Source organism: Rattus norvegicus, chromosome 4, assembly GCF_021556685.1.
Source record: "Rattus norvegicus strain SHRSP/BbbUtx chromosome 4, alternate assembly SHRSP_T2T, whole genome shotgun sequence".
Lineage (NCBI taxonomy): Eukaryota > Metazoa > Chordata > Mammalia > Rodentia > Muridae > Rattus > Rattus norvegicus.
This window is the reverse complement of record NC_141537.1, coordinates 1,315,521-1,341,182: the sequence shown is the minus strand read 5'-3', so window position 1 is coordinate 1,341,182 and position 25,662 is coordinate 1,315,521. Positions and strand designations below refer to the sequence as shown.

The 25,662-nt window shown below is 38.6% G+C and overlaps 2 pseudogenes; one reads left to right on the top strand and one right to left on the bottom strand.

Moving 5' to 3' along the window:
* Positions 1–25,662, bottom strand: part of LOC148006206 (polyubiquitin-C-like) — a 1,402,189-nt pseudogene that overhangs the window by 137,762 nt on the left and 1,238,765 nt on the right.
* Positions 20,956–21,422, top strand: LOC134486530 (ubiquitin-conjugating enzyme E2 variant 1-like; annotated as a pseudogene).

Sequence of the window (25,662 nt, the reverse complement as noted above, 5' to 3'; positions counted from 1 at the left end):
AATAATGCCTCAGGTCATAATTGAAAGTATACTATATAAGATGTGGAGAGATCACTTGGTAGTTGACAGTGCTTGCAGCTTTTCACTGGGCTCTAGTTCAGTTTGTAGCAAACACACTTAGTGGATAGCAACAGTTTGTAACTTCAACTGTCAAAAATCCAAGGCCAACTTTTGAACTTTTTGAGCAACTTCTTTCATCTGTCCACATCCATATATATGTACCCATAAACGTAAAAAAAAATAAAACTTTCTAAAACTTGTTTCCTACAAATATTAAGTAAATTAAACTTACTTTTGTCTCTGGTACATATCCTGAGTACTCTGAAATCTCAAATATTATAATATTTGGTTTAGTTGCTGAAATTGGCTTAATGATCATTAGCTCACTAACAACACTGATGTCAGATAGGATCTCCAAAAGAAACCTAGACATTTTTCAGTAGCCAATTCTCACAGATACACAACTAGCATGTATGTAAACTATTTGATAAGTAACTTCAGACTGTAACTTTACCAGTTTCCGGAAAATCAATTTACTTGACTGTGCTTATAAAATATAATAATCAGCTCTATATAATCCAGTGGTGTCTTCTTAGAGAAAAATCAGAACGTTGTCTCTTTATTATCAAGTCGTGTGTGTGTGTGTGTGTGTGTGTGTGTGTGTGTGTGTGTCTGTGTGTGTTCAAATGTCATAATTCTCTTGTCTTGTGTTGGTTCCTCAGAAAATTGCTAATGATGATATTTTTTAGTAGGGTAATAGTTCTATAAAGTTTTTAATAGTTTTCTTCTAAATTTATTAAACATGTATTCCTGAAAAATCCTACCATTTATAAAAACAGATGAGTGTACATTTGTGGATGTAGAGGAAGTATATGACATGACCTAGATTCATCCAAAAAAGACATCTCAATGAAATAATCTGTCTTCAACATCCTGTCTTTAAGAGACTGCTTTGCTAATTGATTTAGAAAGACTCAGTCTATTATTGGTGGCACCAATCCCTCTGAAGGTTCACTCATGATGTATTATAATGTTAGTTAAGTATGAGCCTGAGCAAACCAGATTGAGTCCCCAAGCAGCCTGCCTCCATTGTTACTGTTTTAAGAGCCCACTTCAACCTTTCCCTAAATGATGGGGTTTGACTAAAATGTGTAAGCTAGATATACTCTTTCTCTACCAAGTTGCTTTTAGTTCTAATGTTCTTCATAGCACATAAAGAAAACTAGAAGAGAAATTGAGACCAAAAGTTGTGGTATGAACATTTTTTAATATGAATTTCTGTCAAGACATACCAAAACATGTAAAAGGCATAGAAAAAAATGAATGCTCATCAAAACAAATAAATAATATGTATTTTCCTTACTGGGATTATAGCTAGATTTGTTTTTTACACACTCTTTATAGTATAGCTGATGGAACAAGGTACACATGTTAAGCCAAGTTTTGAAAAACCTTACTATGTCCACTGGACTATTCACATGCTTTGGACATTATGAGTAATTGTAGCCATGTAGCTTTAAAAATGAACCCATGCTAAAGTCAGCTATGTATTGGCATTGACGGTGTCTGTTCCTATCCTGGTACAGAGTCTGAGATCCATGACTGTGTGTTTTTCCTAGCCAACGCCTCTCTCACAAATGCCAGCTCTACCTCTCCTGATCTCAAAGATCATTCTCTTGCCAGTTCACCACCCCATAGTCAGTTCTGGGGACATTCTTGCCAGCCTCGGCTCTCCAGTGGTTTCCTCTCCTCTGGAGCTTGGACTTTTGTACAGTCTTTCCATTCAAAACCCTAGCTGAATGCCGCCTGGCTATGTTCTTTCCCTCATGCTCATCTAGGTCACTTAGAATGGAAAACACCAGTACTCTTTGTTTAAAATAAACAGATGAGACAACCACTAGGTGTGAAATCTATCCTTCTAAACTCACCAATTATTCTATGTTAGAAATCTTCTTGTGGTGGAGGCTGCTACCAGGGCTAACAGTTCCAGTCTATATCCTGCCTCCTCTCCCTCTTGCCTCCCTGTTTAAAACCTGTTTATTCTTCCTTAGTCCCCTTTTCCTTTCTAGGACCTGGAAGACTCACCTCCTCCTTCTCATTCAATGATTGGCTTCTTTTCATCTTTATTAGCCAATCAATTAATTAAGGGAAATTCCCGTACAAGTAATGTGTTCAAATTGAGTAGCTATGGAAAAAGATTTATTAATATGTCTGTAAAATTAGGACAGAGTATCCCTGTATCATGGGAAAAAGAAAGAGTGGTAGAGAAAGATGCCTTATGTCTTCCTCTATCCTCTGTCAGCAAACATACCCAGACATTATCATTTATATCACACACACACACACACACACACACACACACACACACACACAAACACAAACACACATACACACATACACACACAATAAGAACAGTATGTGTTCACTCCTTATTTAAAAGGGGAACAAGAATACTCTTGGGAGGGAATAGGGAGGCAAAGTTTAGAACAGAGGCAGAAGGAACACCCATTCAGAGCCTGCCCCACATGTGGCCCATACATATACAGCCACCAAACTAGATAAGATGGATGAAGCAAAGAAGTGCAGGCCAACAGGAACAGGATGTAGATCTCTCCTGAGAGACACACCCAGATACAGCAAATACGTAGGTGAATGCCAGCAGCAAACCACTGAACTGAGAACAGGACCCCCGTTGAAGGAATCAGAGAAATTACCGGAAGAGCTTGAAGGGGCTCGTGACCCCATATGAACAACAATGCCAACCAACCAGAGCTTCCAGGGACTAAGCCACTACCCAAAGACTATACATGAATTGACCCTGGGCTCCCACCTCATAGGTAGCAATGAATAGCCTTGTAAGAGCACCAGTGGATGGGGAAGCCCTTGGTCCTGCCAAGACTGAATATCTAGTGAACGTGATTGTGGGGGGAGCGTGGTACTGTGAAGGAGGATGGGGTGGGGAAGCCCATATATAAGGGACAGGGAGGGGTTAGGGGTATTTGGACCCAGAACCCGGGAAGGGGAATAACAATCGAAATGTAAATGAGAAGTACTCATGTTAATAAAGATAAAAAAAGAAGAGCAGTATGTGTTATCATAAAGCTAGGTTCTTCTATTTAAAGATTCTACCACATAAAGAGGAAACATATGAGCTCTCTGCTCCCAGACCCCGTGAGAGAGAGAGACCCAACCGCCTGGTCAGGTGGGCACTCCTGAGGCTGCAGAGCGGAAGAGACCACCAACACTGCTCACCCCTGCCCACATCCCTGGCCCAAGAGGAAACTGTATAAGGCCTCTGGGCTCCCGTGGGGGAGGGCCCAGGAGCGGCAGGACCCCTGCCTGAGACACCACCGGACCCTGAGGGAAGCAGACCAGATAAACAGTTCTCTGCACCCAAATCCCGTGGGAGGGAGAGCTAAACCTTCAGAGAGGCAGACAAGCCTGGGAAAGCAGAAGAGACTGCTCTCTGCACACACATCTCGGACGCCAGAGGAAAAAGCCAAAGACCATCTGGAACCCTGGTGCACTGAAGCTCCCGGAAGGGGCGGCACAGGTCATCCTGGTTGCTGCTGCTGCAGAGAGCCTGTGGGCAGCACCCCACGAGCGAACTTGAGCCTCGGGACCACAGGTAAGACCAAATTTTCTGCTGCAAGAAAGCTGCCTGGTGAACTCAAGACACAGCCCCACAGGAGCAGCTGAAGACCTGTAGAGAGGAAAAACTACACGCCCGAAAGCAGAACACTCTGTCCCCATAACTGACTGAAAGAGAGGAAAACAGGTCTACAGCACTCCTGACACACAGGCTTATAGGACAGTCTAGCCACTGTCAGAAATAGCAGAACAAAGTAACACTAGAGATAATCTGATGGCGAGAGGCAAGCGCAGGAACCCAAGCAACAGAAACCAAGACTACATGGCACCATCGGAGCCCAATTCTCCCATCAAAACAAACATGGAATATCCAAACACACCAGAAAAGCAAGATCTAGTTTCAAAATCATTTTTGATCATGATGCTGGAGGACTTCAAGAAAGACGTGAAGAACTCCCTTAGAGAACAAGTAGAAGCCTACAGAGAGGAATCGCAAAAATGCCTGAAAGAATAACAGGAAAACATAAATAAACAAGTAGAAACCCATAGAGAGGAGACACAAAAATCCCTGAAAGAATTCCAGGAAAACACAATCAAACAGTTGAAGGAATTAAAAATGGAAATAGAAGCAATCAAGAGAGAACACATGGAAACAACCCTGGATATAGAAAACCAAAAGAAGAGACAAGGAGCTGTAGATACAAGCTTCACCAACAGAATACAAGAGATGGAAGAGAGAATCTCAGGAGCAGAAGATTCCATAGAAATCATTGACTCAACTGTCAAAGATAATGTAAAGTGGAAAAAACTACTGGTCCAAAACATACAGGAAATCCAGGACTCAATGAGAAGATCAAACCTAAGGATAATAGGTATAGAAGAGAGTGAAGACTCCCAACTCAAAGGACCAGTAAATATCTTCAACAAAATCATAGAAGAAAACTTCCCTAACCTAAAAAAAGAGATACCCATAGACATACAAGAAGCCTACAGAACTCCAAACAGATTGGACCAGAAAAGAAACACCTCCCGTCACATAATTGTCAAAACACCAAACGCACAAAATAAAGAAAGAATATTAAAAGCAGTAAGGGAAAAAGGTCAAGTAACATATAAAGGGAGACCTATCAGAATCACACCAGACTTCTCGCCAGAAACTATGAAGGCCAGAAGATCCTGGACTGATGTCATACCGACCCTAAGAGAACACAAATGCCAGCCCAGGTTACTGTATCCAGCAAAACTCTCAATTAACATTGATGGAGAAACCAAGATATTCCATGACAAAACCAAATTTACACAATATCTTTCTACAAATCCAGCACTACAGAGGATAATAAATGGTAAAGCCCAACATAAGGAGGCAAGCTATACCCTAGAAGAAGCAAGAAACTAATCGTCTTGGCAACAAAACAAAGAGAATGAAAGCACACAAACATAACCTCACATCCAAATATGAATATAACGGGAAGCAATAATCACTATTCCTTAATATCTCTCAATATCAAAGGCCTCAACTCCCTAATAAAAAGACATAGATTAACAAACTGGATACGCAACGAGGACCCTGCATTCTGCTGCCTACAGGAAACACACCTCAGAGGCAAAGACAGACACTACCTCAGAGTGAAAGGCTGGAAAACAAATTTCCAAGCAAATGGTCAGAAGAAGCAAGCTGGAGTAGCCATTCTAATATCAAATAAAATCAATTTCCAACTAAAAGTCATCAAAAAAGATAAGGAAGGACACTTCATATTCATCAAAGGAAAAATCCACCAAGATGAACTCTCAATCCTAAATATCTATGCCCCAAATACAAGGGCACCTACATACGTAAAAGAAACCTTACTAAAGCTCAAAACACACATTGCACCTCACACAATAATAGTGGGAGATTTCAACACCCCACTCTCATCAATGGACAGATCATGGAAACAGAAATTAAACAGTGATGTCGACAGACTAAGAGAAGTCATGAGCCAAATGGACTTAACGGATATTTATAGAACATTCTATCCTAAAGCAAAAGGATATACCTTCTTCTCAGCTCCTCATGGTACTTTCTCCAAAATTGACCATATAATTGGTCAAAAAACGGGCCTCAACAGGTACAGAAAGATAGAAATAATCCCATGCGTGCTATCGGACCACCACGGCCTAAAAGTGGTCTTCAATAACAATAAGGGAAGAATGCCCACATATACGTGGAAATTGAACAATGCTCTACTCTATGATAACCTGGTCAAGGAAGAAATAAAGAAAGAAATTAAAAACTTTTTAGAATTTAATGAAAATGAAGGTACAACATACCCAAACTTATGGGACACAATGAAAGCTGTGCTAAGAGGAAAACTCATAGCGCTGAGTGCCTGCAGAAAGAAACAGGAAAGAGCATATGTCAGCAGCTTGACAGCACACCTAAAAGCTCTAGAACAAAAAGAAGCAAGAAGGCAGGAGGAGGAGAGGAAGGCAGGAAATAATCAAACTCAGAGCTGAAATCAACCAAGTAGAAACAAAAAGGACCATAGAAAGAATCAACAGAACCAAAAGTTGGTTCTTTGAGAAAATCAACAAGATAGATAAACCCTTAGCCAGACTAACGAGAGGACACAGAGAGTGCGTCCAAATTAACAAAATCAGAAATGAAAAGGGAGACATAACTACAGATTCAGAGGAAATTCAAAAAATCATCAGATCTTACTATAAAAACCTATATTCAACAAAACTTGAAAATCTTCAGGAAATGGACAATTTCCTAGACAGATACCAGGTATCGAAGTTAAATCAGGAACAGATAAACCAGTTAAACAACCCCATAACTCCTAAGGAAATAGAAGCAGTCATTAAAGGTCTCCCAACCAAAAAGAGCCCAGGTCCAGACGGGTTTAGTGCAGAATTCTATCAAACCTTCATAGAAGACCTCATACTAATATTATCCAAACTATTCCACAAAATTGAAACGGATGGAGCCCTACCGAATTCCTTCTACGAAGCCACAATTACTCTTATACCTAAACCACACAAAGACCCAACAAAGAAAGAGAACTTCAGACCAATTTCCCTTATGAATATCGACGCAAAAATACTCAATAAAATTCTGGCAAACCGAATTCAAGAGCACATCAAAACAATCATCCTCCATGATCAAGTAGGCTTCATCCCAGGCATGCAGGGATGGTTTAATATACGGAAAACCATCAACGTGATCCATCATATAAACAAACTGAAAGAACAGAACCACATGATCATTTCATTAGATGCTGAGAAAACATTTGACAAAATTCAACACCCCTTCATGATAAAAGTCCTGGAAAGAATAGGAATTCAAGGCCCATACCTAAACATAGTAAAAGCCATATACAGGAAACCAGTTGCTAACATTAAACTAAATGGAGAGAAACTTGAAGCAATCCCACTAAAATCAGGGACTAGACAAGGCTGCCCACTCTCTCCCTACTTATTCAATATAGTTCTTGAAGTTCTAGCCAGAGCAATCAGACAACAAAAGGATATCAAGGGGATACAGATCGGAACAGAAGAGGTCAAAATATCACTATTTGCAGATGACATGATAGTATATTTAAGTGATCCCAAAAGTTCCACCAGAGAACTACTAAAGCTGATAAACAACTTCAGCAAAGTGGCTGGGTATAAAATTAACACAAATAAATCAATTGCCTTCCTCTATACAAAAGAGAAACAAGCCGAGAAAGAAATTAGGGAAATGACACCCTTCATAATAGACCCAAATAATATAAAGTACCTCGGTGTGACTTTAACCAAGCAAGTAAAAGATCTGTACAATAAGAACTTCAAGACACTGAGGAAAGAAATTGAAGAAGACCTCAGAAGATGGAAGAATCTCCCATGCTCATGGATTGGCAAGATTAATATAGTAAAAATGGCCATTTTACCAAAAGCAATCTACAGATTCAATGCAATCCCCATCAAAATACCAATCCAATTCTTCAAAGAGTTAGACAGAACAATTTGCAAATTCATCTGGAATAACAAAAAACCCAGGATAGCTAAAGCTATCCTCAACAATAAAAGGACTTCAGGAGGAATCACTATCCCTGAACTCAAGCAGTATTACAGAGCAATAGTGATAAAAACTGCATGGTATTGGTACAGAGACAGACAGATAGACCAATGGAATAGAATTGAAGACCCAGAAATGAACCCACACACCTATGGTCACTTGATTTTTGACAAAGGAGCCAAAACCATCCAATGGAAAAAAGATAGCATTTTCAGCAAATGGTGCTGGTTCAATTGGAGGGCAACATGTAGAAGAATGCAGATCGATCCATCCTTATCACCCTGTACAAAGCTTAAGTCCAAGTGGATCAAGGACCTCCACATCAAACCAGACACACTCAAACTAATAGAAGAAAAACTAGGGAAGCATCTCGAACACATGGGCACTGGAAAAAATTTCCTGAACAAAACACCAATGACTTATGCTCTAAGATCAAGAATCGACAAATGGGATCTCATAAAACTGCAAAGCTTCTGTAAGGCAAAGGACACTGTGGTTAGGACAAGACGTCAACCAACAGATTGGGAAAAGATCTTTACCAATCCTATAACAGATAGAGGCCTTATATCCAAAATATACAAAGAACTCAAGAAGTTAGACCGCAGGGAAACAAATAACCCTATTAAAAAATGGGGTTCAGAGCTAAACAAAGAATTCACAGCTGAGGAATGCCGAATGGCTGAGAAACACCTAAAGAAATGTTCAACATCTTTAGTCATAAGGGAAATGCAAATCAAAACAACCCTGAGATTTCACCTCACACCAGTGAGAATGGCTAAGATCAAAAACTCAGGTGACAGCAGATGCTGGCGAGGATGTGGAGAAAGAGGAACACTCCTCCATTGTTGGTGGGATTGCAGACTGGTAAAACCATTCTGGAAATCAGTCTGGAGGTTCCTCAGAAAATTGGACATTGAACTGCCTGAGGATCCAGCTATACCTCTCTTGGGCATATACCCAAAAGATGCCACAACATACAAAAGAGACACGTGCTCCACTATGTTCATCGCAGCCTTATTTATAATAGCCAGAAACTGGAAAGAACCCAGATCCCCTTCAACATAGGAATGGATACAGAAAATGTGGTACATCTACACAATGGAATATTACTCAGCTATCAAAAACAACGAGTTTATGAAATTCGTAGGCAAATGGTTGGAACTGTAAAATATCATCCTGAGTGAGCTAACCCAATCACAGAAAGACATACATGGTATGCACTCATTGATAAGTGGCTATTAGCCCAAATGCTTGAATTACCCTAGATCCCTAGAACAAACGAAACTCAAGACGGATGATCAAAATGTGAATGCTTCACTCCTTCTTTAAATGAGGAAAAAGAATACCCTTGGCAGGGAAGGGAGAGGCAAAGATTAAAACAGAGACTGAAGGAACACCCATTCAGAGCCTGCGCCACATGTGGCCCATACATATGCAGCCACCCAATTAGACAAGATGGATGAAGCAAAGAAGTGCAGACCGACAGGAGCCGGATGTAGATCGCTCCTGAGAGACACAGCCAGAATACAGCAAATACAGAGGCGAATGCCAGCAGCAAACCACTGGACTGAGAATATGTCCCCCGTTGAAGGAATCAGAGAAAGAACTGGAAGAGCTTGAAGGTGCTCAAGACCCCAAAAGTACAATGTCAAGCAACCAGAGCTTCCAGGGACTAAGCCACTACCTAAATACTATATATGAACTGACCCTGGACTCTGACCCCATAGGTAGCAATGAATATCCTAGTAAGAGCACCAGTGGAAGGGGAAGCCCTGGGTCCTGCTAAGACTGAACCCCCAGTGAACTAGACTATGGGGGGAGGGCGCCAATGGGGGGAGGGTTTGGAGGGGAACACCCATAAGGAAGGGGAGGTGGGAGGGGGATGTTTGTCCGGAAACCGGGAAAGGGAATAACACTTGAAATGTATATAAGAAATACTCAAGTTAATAAAAAAAAAAAAGAAAGTAAAAAAAAAAAAAGAAAGTAAAAAAAAAAAGAGGAAACATATTCAGACATACCCATGCCATACTTTAGAGAGAAGATAAAACAAAGGGCAAGAAATAGATGTATGTAAACTTATCTGTGGGTCCAATATAGTTTTTAATATCTAATATAATCTAGAAATAGATGAAAGTTAGTTTTTACCTTAGGGCCAAGGAATATTTGTTAGGACCAAATTGGGATTATCTAAGCATCTAACTTGCCACTATCCTTGGACAGGAGGACGAAGGATAACATCCTACCTGTATAATTATGACAAATTACACATGAAATATCTTTTTTCCTTTCCCTGTTCTTATGCCAAAATATCTGAACAAGACTACTTAACAAAGAAATGGTCTATTTGAGATTAAAGTTCATGATACAATGCACAGGAGAAGTAATAATACACAGCTAGTAACCCACCCTCTATTGTCAGCAAATAGAAAGAGGTGAATGCTGATGTTGCCTATACATAGGTGGAGTCTTTCCCCATTAATCAATTAAATTCAGAACCCACATTACAGATATTCCTGAAGTTTGTCTCCTAGGTGATTTTAGATCCTGTCAAGTTGACAACAAAATTAATGACCGTGATGAGTATAAATAGCCATGAAAAGAATAAAATAAGAATTTGTGCTTCCAGTGTAAAGACCATGCTGCAGATAGACATATTTCTTAAATTAAACTCTTTTCTAAAACCAAAAAAGGCCTGGGGGTCTAACCTTTTATGTCTTCCAACTTTTCTAAAACATACAAGATTAAACAATCATATTTTTAAGTAAATTTTTATTGCAATACAATGATACTTTCTCCATGTTACTTGATAAACCCTAATTTTTTCTATTTTTGTGAGTGTAGTGTTTTTATTATCCACTGTTATTTGTAGAAATTTAGTGTTTACTTAGTGTGCATTCCTTTTGATATAGGTGACTGTAGAAACAAGAGGTTGCCATCCAAAGTCTTCTTTATTTCTTTCCTACCTTATTTATTATTTATCTATTTAAAGTTTTATTCTTTAATTAAAAAATAAAATTATAGAAAATACATTTTGGTTATATATTTCTTCTCATTGAAATCTACACAAATACTCCAAACCTATCTACAAATCCGTGTTTATGCTTTTTCTAGAACTCTATCTTTCCCTTTCTTAAGAATATAAAGCCTACCCAAAAATCAACTAAAAATAAACACAAAAGTAATAAGACAAAATAATACCCAAACAAAAAAAATAAGACAAGGTATACACAGAGACACACAAAGAATTATAGAGTCTGGAAAAAATTTCCTGAACAAAACACCAATGGCTTATGCTCTAAGATCAAGAATCGACAAATGGGATCTCATAAAACTGCAAAGCTTCTGTAAGGCAAAGGACACTGTGGTTAGGACAAAACGGCAACCAACAGATTGGGAAAAGATCTTTACCAATCCTATAACAGATAGAGGCCTTATATCCAAAATATACAAAGAACTCAAGAAGTTAGACCGCAGGGAAACAAATAACCCTATTAAAAAATGGGGTTCAGAGCTAAACAAAGAATTCACAGCTGAGGAATGCCGAATGGCTGAGAAACACCTAAAGAAATGTTCAACATCTTTAGTCATAAGGGAAATGCATATCAAAACAACCCTGAGATTCCACCTCACACCAGTGAGAATGGCTAAGATCAAAAACTCAGGTGACAGCAGATGCTGGCGAGGATGTGGAGAAAGAGGAACACTCCTCCATTGTTGGTGGGATTGCAGACTGGTAAAACCATTCTGGAAATCAGTCTGGAGGTTCCTCAGAAAATTGGACATTGAACTGCCTGAGGATCCAGCTATACCTCTCTTGGGCATATACCCAAAAGATGCCTCAACATACAAAAGAGACACGTGCTCCACTATGTTCATCGCAGCCTTATTTATAATAGCCAGAAACTGGAAAGAACCCAGATCCCCTTCAACATAGGAATGGATACAGAAAATGTGGTACATCTACACAATGGAATATTACTCAGCTATCAAAAACAACGAGTTTATGAAATTCGTAGGCAAATGGTTGGAACTGGAAAATATCATCCTGAGTGAGCTAACCCACTCACAGAAAGACATACATGGTATGCACTCATTGATAAGTGGCTATTAGCCCAAATGCTTGAATTACCCTAGATCCCTAGAACAAACGAAACTCAAGACGGATGATCAAAATGTGAATGCTTCACTCCTTCTTTAAATGAGGAAAAAGAATACCCTTGGCAGGGAAGGGAGAGGCAAAGATTAAAACAGAGACTGAAGGAACACCCATTCAGAGCCTGCCCCACAGGTGGCCCATACATATACAGCCACCCAATTAGACAAGATGGATGAAGCAAAGAAGTGCAGACCGACAGGAGCCGGATGTAGATCGCTCCTGAGAGACACAGCCAGAATACAGCAAATATAGAGGCGAATGCCAGCAGCAAACCACTGAACTGAGAATAGGTCCCCCGTTGAAGGAATCAGAGAAAGAACTGGAAGAGCTTGAAGGTGCTCGAGACCCCAAAAGTACAACAATGTCAAGCAACCAGAGCTTCCAGGGACTAAGCCACTACCTAAAGACTATACATGGACTGACCCTGGACTCTGTCCCCATAGGTAGCAATGAATATCCTAGTAAGAGCACCAGTGGAAGGGGAAGCCCTGGGTCCTGCTAAGACTGAACCCCCAGTGAACTAGACTATGTGGGGAGGGTGGCAATGGGGGGAGGTTTGGGAGGGGAACACCCACAAGGAAGGGGAGGGGGGAGGGTGATGTCTGTCCGGAAACCGGGAAAGGGAATAACACTTGAAATGTATATAAGAAATACTCAAGATAATAAAAAAAAATATGAAAAAAAAAAAGAATTATAGAGTCAACAATGTGCTGCCCAACATTCCAGGGTATGTTTTTTTTTTCCTTTCTAGTGAGTGAAGTTGGATACTCCTTTGGAGAAAATTGGTTTTCACTTTGTCAGCAAGTTTCAATCACCAACAGCTTCTTGCCTGGGGATGAGACTTTGTATATATGTTTCCTTCTCAGTACTAGCTTTTTAATCTGGTTTGAGCTTGCTCAGAACTTGTGCAGACTGTCAGAGTTCCTATGACTTCATATGTGTATCTGTACGATTACGTTTTGAAAATACGGTTTCTTTGAAGTCATCACCTACCTCTGGCTCTTTCATTCTTTCTGCCTCCTCTTCCATATAGATGCCTGACATTTTAGGTAAGGGGTATGATAAAAAAATCTCACTTATGATAGAGAGCTCAAAATTCCATCACTATCTGAACTCTATATTAGTTCCCTTCAACTGAAAGAAAGCTTCTCTTACGAAGGCTGAACATGGCACTGATCTACACCTATAACAACAGTACATTAGCAGGAGCCATTCACTTTATTGTTATGTTCCTTTAGAATAATAAAATTATTGCTTTTCTCTTAATGTATGTGAAAATACACACACACAAACACACAAACAAACTCATATATATATACATATATATGTACGTATATACATATACATATATATATATTCTCAGGTTTATGGCTACTTTATCAGTGTCAGATATGAATTCTGTCTCACAGAGTGGGGCTCAAATGCAATGTAAAAGAAAAGAGGTTGTTTATTCACACATTTATACCACTCTTAAGTGAGTACATTTTTTAACCAACTGACTGTTATAGATTATAAGACTTATATCTAAATATTTTTTCCCTTCCAGCATCATAAACACTAGTCAATAGGAATGAAACATTTATCTGGGCTCTGGCTCTACTTCTCCATGTTTGACATTGTATGTTATCCTCAGCACTATACATTTATTATCATGTTATAGAGAGTAAATAATACCCAGAAAAATGCCCTGTGATGGGAGGGGTGATCTATGGTATCATCTTTCATCAATGATTTAACAATATGCAAGGCATTCGTGGCCGAACGTTTTACATGGTGACATATGATATTTATTTAGAACTTCATCTTTGATGACTCCATCTATCTTCCTTTCATATAATGTGTGTGTGTGTGTGTGTGTGTGTGTGTGTCTGTGGGTGTGTGTGTGTGTCTGTGTGTGTGTGTGTGTGTGTGTAGCTTAGGAAAGTTCTACAGTGGTAGTGTCCCAAATGTATATTCAAGGGGTGTTTATAGTTACTTGTCTGTCACAGTAGTACCTATAATAGCCTACCACCTCATCCCTGTCCCCCTTTAATCCTCTTATTAAGGTTCCTCTTTGTCTCCTTTAAATATCTCCTTCTTGAGATAAGTTTTCATAACAGAAGCTGTATCTTGAAAATTGGTTAAACTGACTATTCCTAGCACACAAGAGCTATTTCTGCTTAACTTCCTTATTTTCTCACTGGTAGAATTAGAAATTTTTTAGTTGTCCTCCGTTTTACATTGCATACTGCTTGACTACTTTCTTTTGTCAACTTGAAACAAACTAGGGTCATCTGGGAAGAGGAATCTTCAACTGAAAAGAAAATGTGCCCAGTGCCAACTTTGGCAGGGTCTTCTTTCTTGTCAGTTTTTCATAAGGTAGAGAAAGGAAAGAGCATCGGGAGAGGATATGACTTTTCCTTACAAGATACAGGGATAAGACTTTGTCTTATGACATATTTAGGGTTGCTGTGTAATAATAAAAAAATTTACTTATCTGAGACTAAATTACCTTGCTACTGTAGCTGAACTGCCTAGAAACTGCAAGTTTCTGGCACTTAACACCTCTTCCTAAAACAGCAAAGGATTAAGTAAGTAGACTTTGTGCTATCTCAGCAGGAACTGCACAGACCAAACTTTCCACCAGCTAGTCAGAAGTTACAGGAAAAGGGGGGTACTTTGAGAAGTGATTATAATATTTATTACTAAGTTGTAAAACATTTCTTATGAAAGCTATCTAAGGGGAAAAGCAGAAAGATCCTGAATGGGAAAAGGGAAAAATTCTCTTTCGCATCTTTTTGTCCTCAGTACTTATACAACTTTCAGAATACATGATCACATGTTAAAAAGTTCATCACACGTTCACACATAAAAGCAAATCATAAATGACATAGAAGTTTACAACTGAGAGTGTTTACATGCATAGCCATTAGGAGTAATTATCTAGTTAAACATCCAACCACCTGTCACATCTTCACAGGTTCATAGAGAGTTGAAAACCATAACTAAGCTATTAGTGAAGTTTTGTATAGATTAACCCAGACAATATTTTATCTTCTTTTACCTATAATAAATTGTTAGTTCCCTTTACGTGACCTTAGTTAATTGTTTTCACAATCTCTTGGAATGTGTTCTGAGTAATAGAAAGTATGGTTACTGTCTAAGAATCAATTACTTGGTGACACATGGGAGACTGACAGAATTCTCATTGCAGTTTTGACTATCAGAAAGGGATCTACTAGCAGTACTACTATTAAGAGAGCTTAATAATCACTGATATTTCAGTAATTCTTCTAGGATCATCCTTAAGAATTAAGAAGTCATCTATTTGTCTATATAGCATCACCGCAAGAGAGTACATCTTCATAGATCTGCAGCTATCTGCTCAAAAGGGGTGGGCTAGTACCTGTAGGCCTATCTTTTTTTTTCACCCCGGAGCTGGGGACCAAACCCAGGGCCTTGTGCTTCCTAGGCAAGCGCTCTACCACTGAGCTAAATCCCCAGCCCCGGTGGGCTAGTACCTAATGATTGCTATATATGTTTAATAATAACAAGAAACATATATTAATATGAGGAATCTTTCCTAAAATGAATTCTCTTGGGCTTAGCCTATAAAGAAAAACTGTTGCAGATTATAATCTGAAGCATACCTCCTACTATGGCTTCTGACAAAAATGTTCCCAAAAGACTAGTTCCTGGGCCTTTTCCTTGTAAAGAATGAGTATTGGAGTTAGGAATATTGTGGGGCCTCACCTTGGCAGTTTGTTTTGGGTTGTAGAAGATAGCAGGCTGAGAATGCCATGGATAACAAACAATTAAGCAGTGTTTCTTCGTGGCAGCTTTGGTTTCTATCTTCAAGTTTCTGCCTTCACTTTCCCTTATGATGATCTAATCTTAAGAGAAAGTGTTTCTGTATTAAGTTGTATTTGGTTATGATGTTTTATCCTAGTAATAGAAATCAAGCTGCAGCACATGGTTTCTGGTGCTCAAACTCAGGTCTTGATGTAGTGTGGTAAGCCCTTTGTTGACTAAACCATCTTTTCAGCATCAACCCTTAATATTTCTAAAAGATAGTATTTTCAGTGTATACAAAGTGCAGTTTTCCACAAGGATATATCATAGGTCTGAAATTTTAATTAAAGGAACCTGGATATAACAAAACAACACACACTTTAGCAAAATCTCTCCTGGTCAACTGCCATTACACTGAGTGTGCATCTGTGAATTTGCAAGACAAAACAGTTGTCAAGGAGGTGTGGTATAGTGATTAGCATGCCAAACTAATTAGAAAGGGAAGGAGCTAAATGCTTGACTGGTTTGTTAGCTAAAATTAATTTGCATGGGGATTTTGTACATGACACACAGTGTCTTTACCTGTGAAAACTGAACAAATAGACAGAGCTGTGATATAAATATGTGTGTGTGTGTGTGTGTGTGTGTGTGTGTGTGTGTGTGTGTGTGTCTCAAATATCTTGAGTCACAGCTCCTCCTCCACATGTCTTGTACATTAGATGAATTGTTCATTATTATTTTTCTGGCAAGGAAGAAAGAAAAAACTCAGTGTGGCAGCACACAGCTGTACTTCCAGCATTCGAGAAGTAGGGCGGCAAAGAACAGAAATTCAAGGTCATTTTCAATTACACAGTAAAATTAAAACCAACATAATGTTCATGAGATGCTGCCTCAACAATTTAAAGCTAGAAAATGTTGTGCTTTAGGAAGTGGATGGCGTCTGGAGATAAAGTTTAGACCAATGTATCCCTAGCATGTACAATGCACTGATATACATTCTTCTATAACTTAACCAGATATAATGACTTGAGCTGTTCATCCCAGGACTCAGGATAAGATTTTATCATACATAAGGAGTTTGAGGCTTGCCTTACCCTAGATCTTCTAAGAAAGGGCAAGTGTGTGTGTGTGTGTGTGTGTGTGTGTGTGTGTGAGAGAGAGAGAGAGAGAGAGAGAGAGAGAGAGAGAGAGAGAGAGAGACAGAGAGAGAGAGAGACAGAGAGAGAGAGCAAGAAGAGGAGGGGAAGAGGGAGGCGGAGGAAGAGGAAGAATGAAGAAAAAGGAGGAGGAGAAGAAAATGAAGAAGAAGAAGAAGAAGAAGAAGAAGAAGAAGAAGAAGAAGAAGAAGAAGAAGAAGAAGAAGAAGAAGAAGAAGAAAAAGAGGAAGAGGAAGAAGAACAAGAGGAAGAAGAAGAAGAGGAAAAGTCATGTGGAGTTTCATAGAATATGTATTCTATTAGGTTTTAGATAAGCAACTGTTTTCAGTAGAGGCATTCTTTTCTGTTATATTTTGAATACTAATTGATAACAGACTTGCTGTGAAAGAACAGCATCAAGAAGAGAGTCCAAATAACAATTGCTATCATGTATGGTTATTAGTTTGACATAGTTACCACTATGACTATTGCATGATCAATTTAATTTTATCCTCACAGTGAACAGAGGAGGAATGTTACATCTCTAAGAATATGCAGATTTTCACAGTGTTATATCTTTTAGACATCCACAGATGAAACACAGGTCTGTCAGAAACCAACTATGTTGATCACCATGTTACCTTGCAGCATTAGCTAGAGTATGCTTTGCTCAGTTTGAGTCTTCTCCTTTTAGATATCATTTCCAGTTCTTTCTATACTAAAATGGCCAGTGAATGCAGCAATATTTCAAATCACTGCTTCAGTCAGATCAGGTATCTGGAGTTAGTCAGATGGATCAAGAGAAAAGAGACAACATTGATTGCTGACACTGCAGTGCATCGGGAGGAAATCCTCAGTCTGACAGAGAAGATCAGTCATTTCAACTACATGTACCCAGAGTGTTGAGCTAGCAAAATTTCTGACTTTTTAGTTTATTTTTACACAGGACACCTTTGTAAACATGTCAGTTAGAGAAATGCTTGTTGGCTGCTTAAGCCTTAGCTGTGTAGATACAGTATGTTTAAACTTTTATTTCTGCTTGAACTTACTATTTCCAGAAGCCCAAATCATGTCATGATACAAAAAAAGAAATGAATTAACAATTTGAAGTAACATTTTAAATCAGTTGGAAACATTCTAAATTATGATTATCAAAACACATTGATTTCTGTTTAGGAGGAGACATTTGAAATTATAAAAAGTAAATAGCAATGGCAACATTCTAAAAGCTCTTAGTCGACATGGGGTAGGTTTTATTATCAGATCATAGAAATTCCAAATCCTGACTGTATATACAATTTACCAAATTTACAGAGAGTGAAAACAGCAGTCTTCAAAATTATTCAGAAGTGATGATAAGAGATAACCTACTGTGGGAAAGAATTTGCTGCAAGAAGAGAATTCAAATTTCTGTGCCTGCACTTTAAAACAATCATGGTTGTATACAGCTATAACCCCAGTGCTATGATGACAGGGAAAGAATTTCTGGAGCTTGTGCACAGCAAGATAGCATCAGTATAAGTGAAAGGCTTTGAATTGAGAAAACTGTGTAGAAAGTTATAAAAGAGGAAACTATTTACTTTCTCTGTCTTCTGCTTGAACACATAGGCATGAAGACATAGACAGACAGAAAGACAGACACACGCACACAACACACACACACACACACACACACGCATGCACACCATATCACACACACTAATTCTTGGTGGTCATGTACTGAGGAATATTAAATTAAAAGTTTATAACCTTGAACTTATGAAAATGTCCACTTGACCTTTATAATTGCCATTGATCATGAATACTATTTTGTGAACCATGAATCCACATATGTAAAATAAATCAGTTGTCAGAATAAAGAAAGGGCATGACATATTAATATTAGAAAATTTAAAAAACATTAGTTTATTAATTTTTGGGGTGTGTGTGTATGTGTGTGCGTGTGTGTGTGTGTGTGCGTGTGTGTGTGTGTGTGTGTGTGCGTGTGTGTGTGCTGCAATTGTGTGTATTCAAGTAGGTCTTCTGATTCCACAGCATGTTTATAGGCCAGATGGCCAATTTCTGTAATGGGTCATTATCTATGGATTCCTATGTTTAAAATGAGGGTGTTAAGCTTGTTCTGCAAGTCCTTTTTCCCTCTTGCTGGCCCAACATAATTGTCAAAATTTAAATGAATTTCTTATAAGCAATTGATGAAAGTTATTTACTCATCATGAAGTTAGAAGCTCATATTGAAGCTCAGCAAGCCTCTGGAGTGGGAATTCCATCTTATGTCAGCATAGGAGACTTGGATATCATTTGATAAGGGCTTATGACTAGTTGTATTAATATTCATAGAATGACCAAATTGTTTGATCCTTGAAGAAGTTACCATTAAATTGGAAGACAAAGAACAAGAGCCAAATAAGTCCAGCAGCTACTGAGATGCAGTCACTGACTGAGCTGAGTCTGAGCAAACATCAAAGAAACAGTGAGCTGTACTGTAGCCTAAGTAACGATACAAGCAAAAGCACTAAAATTCCTTGAATGAGGCATATAGGTATGGGAAAAGCACTTCAACCTGGGACTTCACTTGACTTAGGCTGCATAAAAATCTACCTTCCAGAAATATACCTAACAAATATACCTCACCTCATCTCACCTGCATGAAGCTGTATACATATCAAACAATGGACTAAGACTCCCTGCACATAACATTGTTTATAAACTTCTCTTTCATGATCAACTTCCATTCAAAAGTATTCAAGAGCATATCCACATACCGGAGGGAGAAATCTGTTTCAACTGGCCTGAGACAGTAATACTCAGTAAGTCGTATTGAATCCTCTGGAACAACTTTCAAGGGAAACATCCTGTTTAATGTCATATACCTAGTGATCATGAATATGCATTTGATTAAATCAAATTTATCATGGAAACTGATGTTCACAGTTAATTAAGGCTTGCCTAATCAAAAACAGTCAACCCAAACAGAAATATCCACTCTGAACTCTGAGTAAACAATTCCTCCTTCTCGAGAGGTCCACAAATTAAAGCTACACTGAATACCAGTGTTTCTCACTTTGCTTTTGAATAAAGTTTCTTTGTCACCTTGCCCTCTGTGACTTCTTGTAATAAGATGAAAACATCCTGGGAACACCTCACCTAGACAGTAACCTCAGACAAAACTGATAAGCATCTTCTTCAAATAATGACACGAATTATGGAAGCTCCAAAAGAATTCTCCCGTTACTTTTTTGTAAGAACTTCTAAGAATGACACAAGCCATGTCTAATCTCATGCCTATTCAATGAAATCAAAAGTTATAAAAAAAATTCATCCTAGTGTTGTTTTTTGTACCAATTTCAACTTTAAGATATTAAGTACAATCACATTGGAATTCCTTTTTTCTACACAAGTTTTGATAATGTCACCTACAATTAAGCAAGAGGAGAATCCTTAATGAATTTCTCTAAAATACATTTGCATGATAAATAAAATATTAACTCTAGAATGAGAATATTAGAAAAATGCTTGTTTCTGTGTTACTGCATTGAAAATGTAATTTATACCCCTTTGTCATTTTCAAAATGCAGATGTTCATAGTATACATATTAGATTATGTGGACTATTAATAATAATAAAAGTTTCTAACAATAATTGAAGAACAGAGCCAGTACTTTGAGACAATAATGCTTCTGTCACCTTTAATGTATATAGTTTTTGCTATAGGTACACAATGATTTCTACATATGAAAGTCTAAATGCTCTACAGCTCATGCCTTCTGGTTTCAAGAGGTGAAAACTTCAGTAATAGCTTTTAACATCAAAATCAAAATGAAAACAAAATGCATGAACAGAAAGAACAGAAGGAAAATAAAAGAAGGGAAGGAAGAAAGCTTGGAAGGAAGGAAGGAAGGAAGGAAGGAAGGAAGGAAGGAAGGAAGGGAGGGAGGGAACAAGGAAGAAACAGGAAGAGATTTGGTAAGTTGCTCATTTGACCGGCTACATGCCAGTATGGAAGACACCCTTGGATGAGTTCGAAAAGTGTACAAGATCAGGCATGGTTGTTCGTATCTATAATTTATTGGTGAATATCAGACATTCAAAGTCATCACTGGATATATAGTGAGCTTCAGGCAAGTCTGGGGTTTATGAGACCCTGTGGAAAAGAGAGAGAGAGAGAGAGAGAGAGAGAGAGAGAGAGAGAGAGAGAGAGAGAGAGAGAGAGAGAGAGAGGAGCTAGGGACCTAGGGGTAGAGGAAGAAAGGAAGAACTGACTTCGAGCGATAGCGACGCAAGATGGCAGCCACCACAGGCTCGGGAGTAAAATTCCTTCGAGATTTCCGACTGTTGGAAGAGCTGGAAGAAGGCCAGAAAGGAGTGGGCGACAGCACAGTTAGCTAGGGTCTGGAGGACAATGAGGACATGACTCTCACAAGATGGACAGGCATGATAATTGGGCCTCTACGAACAATTTATGAAAACCGAATATACAGCCTTAAGATAGAGTGTGGGCCACTCTAGTATCCAGAAGCATCCCAGTCTGTGAGATTTGTAACAAGAGTCAATATGAACGGCGCAAGCAGTTCCAATGGAGTGGTGGATCCACGAGCCATGGCAGTGCTGGCAGTGACAGAATTCCCAAAGCATCAAAGTCATCCTGCAGGAACTGAGGCGCTTGATGATGTCAAAAGAGAACATGAAGCTGCCACAGCCACCAAAAGGACAGAGTTACAGCCATTAGTCACCAAGGCCCCGGCCTCCCTTCCCCATCCAACCCAAGTCTTCATTTTCCACAGTAGTGAATTTTCTAGATCCATCTGTAGACCTCGAAGTACTGAAGAGGAAGCCCCACTTAGACTTCATCCTGAGACATTGCTCTGATAACTTCTTGTCCATTTGAAATACCTAAGTTGTGCTATGTAACATCATCTGTCGAGTATAACCGCTGTCTGCCTGGTTGAACTTATGGGATCAATGAGGTGTGTTGAAATCGGTTTCCTTTGGGAGCGGTGGGCACAGCTAAGGCAACTGTGGACAGACACGTCTCACACAATCACCTGCTGCTGGCATTTGGCCTGGGTATGCCTTTGCCCGCCCTGCCCTCTGCCACAGCTGTGTGGTGGCCCATCGAATAGATGGGGAGGTTTCAGGTAGCAGCCGTGGGACTGACCACCACTAGGCTTGGGGTGCTCTGGCTGTACCCATGCTTTCTTAAGTCTTAAGTGATTGCCCCATCCAAGCCATGGTCCCCACTCCTCCACTCCCACCCATGGTCAAAGCTTAGATTGTAACCTCCCCTCCCCTGAAATTGGCCGAGGTTGAGGAATTCAGAGCTTCCAGTCTCCCCACCTTTATCAAGGGGTGCTGCTTTCCCCTCCTCAATTCCCTTGTTGCCCATCACCACCCAACACTTGCTGTGGCCAGAAGCCATCAGATGAGATTGAAAAAGCCTGGCCTCCCTCCCTTAGCTCTGGACCACACTTGTTCACCTGCCACCAGCCTGGGAAGGGAGCGCTGGGTCTGCGGCCGTGCCACCACCATCAGCTCTTGACCTTTGAGCTCAGGTCTAGAGGTGAACAGAGCAGTCACAGGGAGACTCAGACGGGCCACTGCTCAGGGTCCTTGGATATATGCCTAGAGAAAGGCCATGTGGAGAGTCCTCGGTGCACAGGTTCTGAGTTGGTTCCTTTTCCCATAATTGCTTTGTTTTTACACGTTGAAGAGGTCTGAACAGGGCTCTCAGTCACCCTGCCCACCCATCGGGTATGGAGTGGAGTCTGACAGCTGGAGCACGAGGCCCTGACTCTGCTAACTTGGGTTTCAGTGTTGCTCCTCAGACCCTGGTGACCCAGAGGAGCTCTGTGTCACTAGGTTCACATATCATTTGCAGATAGGTGGGCCTGGCTCCTGGCTCATTGACAAGCTCCCCACTCTGTTCAGGACCACTAAATTTTGAAATGTGGATGCATACTGAAAAAAAGGCAATTCGAGGTGTTGCAAAGGGAAAAACAAAAAGGACTGAGCAAAGTAAACACTGGTGATTGTCTCTTAGTCCATTCAAGCCTCATTAAGTTTCAAATTTTTCAAACAAGCCATATGTACAGCAAAATTCAAAAAGACAATGATAATAACCACATGGCAGTCACTTGGGGAGGGAACTGCTCACAGTGGTAGAATGTAAATGAGCTGAATTGATAGTATAAGAATAACGCAAATCCTCAACTGATTGATTTGAAGTATCTTTTCCCACATATGAGCTTACTTTAATGAGAGGAATCGTGGACATATCAACCTTTAATGAAGTACAATTTTTTGAGCCTTCTCTATTCCTATTTTCAGTCATGGTGACTTCATGCAGGATTTTCTGATAGTATATATCAGTATGATATCATCTTAATAAAATCAATAGGAAATACAGTCCAAATTTTTGAATTCCAATTAATTAAAGATGAATATTTACACAAAATTATTTGTATCAAATTCGACAAAGTTGTTTTCGTGAATAAGAAAGGCACACAGAACTAAAACCTTAACAAAAACTAAAATCAAGACCTATAGAAAAGGCTCATGGGTTTTCCTTGATCTCTAGTAGAGAACCTAAGTTCAGTGTCCAGTATCTATACTTGGTGGGTCATTAGTACTTCTCAATCGAGCTCTGGAAATTATGTACCCTCTCCTACATTTTGCAAGTACCTGTACTCATTTGTGCACACATGTACAGATGCATGAAGCAAATATTTAAAACCGCTTTTAAATATGAAAAACTCTAAAAAGTCAAAAAGAAAATGAAGGACAAAGAACAATGATTTGAATATAAGTCATGTTAATACTGTACATATCTATAAAAAAAGTCATTTAACAAAACCTTGAAACAGCATAATTCAGATTATTAAAATGCAGTCCCACACTCCTATCCAGTATTTAATATCAAATTATTCTCTATAGTTATTCAAATCAATAATTTCAACAGGTGCATTTAATAGTCTTTGTTCATTAAACTAATCAAAATCTATGTTGTAGTTATTTGAAGAGAAAGAATTGTATGAATTACGTGATATCAACTGAATAAATATGAAAATTATGTATGCAAACTTTACAAAAGTTAGTTCCAACACAAAAGTATAAATTTACAATTTAATAAAAAAGCAACTAATGGATCAACCAAATGTTAACAACTAAAAATCATCTATGTATGCAATAGAAAATAATATTTGAGATATAAAATTAAGACTTATGGTATTATATTGTTTGTGACACTTGTGAATGGTGTCATTTCCCTAATTTCTTTATCAGCTTATTTATCCTTTGAGTAGGGCAAGGCTATTGATTTGTTTGAGTAAATTTTATGTCCAGCCACTATGCTGTGGTTGTTTACCAAGTAAAGGTGTTCTCTGATGGAATTTTGGTGGTCACTTAACTATACTATATTAACATCTGGAATTAGTGATATTTTGACTACATTCTTTCCAATATTTTTCCCTTTGACATCCTTTGTTTTTTAATTGCTCTTGTTAGGACTTCAAGTACTATATTGAATAGGCAGAGAGAGAATGGGCAGCCTTACTTTGGCCCAGATTTTAGTGGAACTGTTTCAAATTTTTTCCATTTAGTTTGATGTTGGCTACTGGTTTGCTGTATATTGCTTTTACTCTGTTTAGATATGGGCCTTGAATTGCTGATCTTTCCAAGACTTTTACCATTAAAAGATGTTGAATTTTGTCAAAAGCTTACTGAGCATCTAATGAGATGATTATGTAGGTTCTTTTCCTTTGATTAGATTTATATAGTAGACTACATTGACGAATTTCTGTATATTGAACCACTTCTGCATCCCCAGAATTAAGCCTACTTGATCATGTTGGATGATCATTTTGATGTATACTTGGATTTCATTTTTGAGATTTTTATTGAGTATTTTTGCATCAATATTAATAAAGGAAATTGGTATGAAAAAAAGACTTATGTTAGTAAAATAATGCATAAGTTATTTTACTTAAAAAGAAAATCTTATGATCGTATTAATACAGCTAGAAAACATTAAGGAAAAACTTAATACTCTTAAAAATGGGATACACATGCACACAAATTTAGAAAAGTTTGATACATATACATTATATTATAATGTCATTTCAAAAGATAGAACTATCATTGTGTTTGTAATGAATGAAAGGAAGATGTTTCAGACCATAAACAGAAATAAAAATTTCTGGAATTTTACATAAATAAAAGGCATTTAGAAACTAAAATTTTTAATAACATCTCCATCATAATTAGATGAGTATGTTCCTGCCTTCTTGCAATGAACATTGAATTGATCTCTATTGTATCAAGAAAATTGTGATAGCTGTTCGGTACAGAGACTGAAAAGCTGTCCTCTGGACAGCTCATGGTTATCACACTCATGAACCCACAGCACCTGTGTTAACACAATACTTTCACATGATCAAGCCAGCTAGAGTCAGGGCTTAGATGGGGTGACCAAGCCTTGTCAATGCCATATTGAGGGGCTTTTGGCATTTGATGGCTACCGGTGAATGAAGAATCATTCATTTTGGGGGGGGGGTATTGCCTTGGTAATTTGCTTGTGCTTCAATAGATTCCCTTCATGAGTGACACTAGATTCTGATTCTTTGATGAGATCTAAAAGGTAAACAGATGAAGACATGGTGTCAGGAGATGTATTATAGGAAATCTGGTGAGATTTGGTAAATAGAATGTAGAGTGCATACAAGTATATTTCTTTATATAAAAATAAAGAAAAATATGAAAGGACAAATGTTTACTTAATTAACAGAAGATAGAATATCTCTATAGACAAATTCTAAACAGCTTATAAACATAAAGCTAGAAATAATAGATGAGTTTAAAAGATGTATAAATTTTCTTCACTGTTTAGGAGATTATCATAAAAGATCTTGGGAGAGAATGTAATGTATTATAATATACTTTCAAATGTAAAAGATTATATCTTTAGCTTAGTG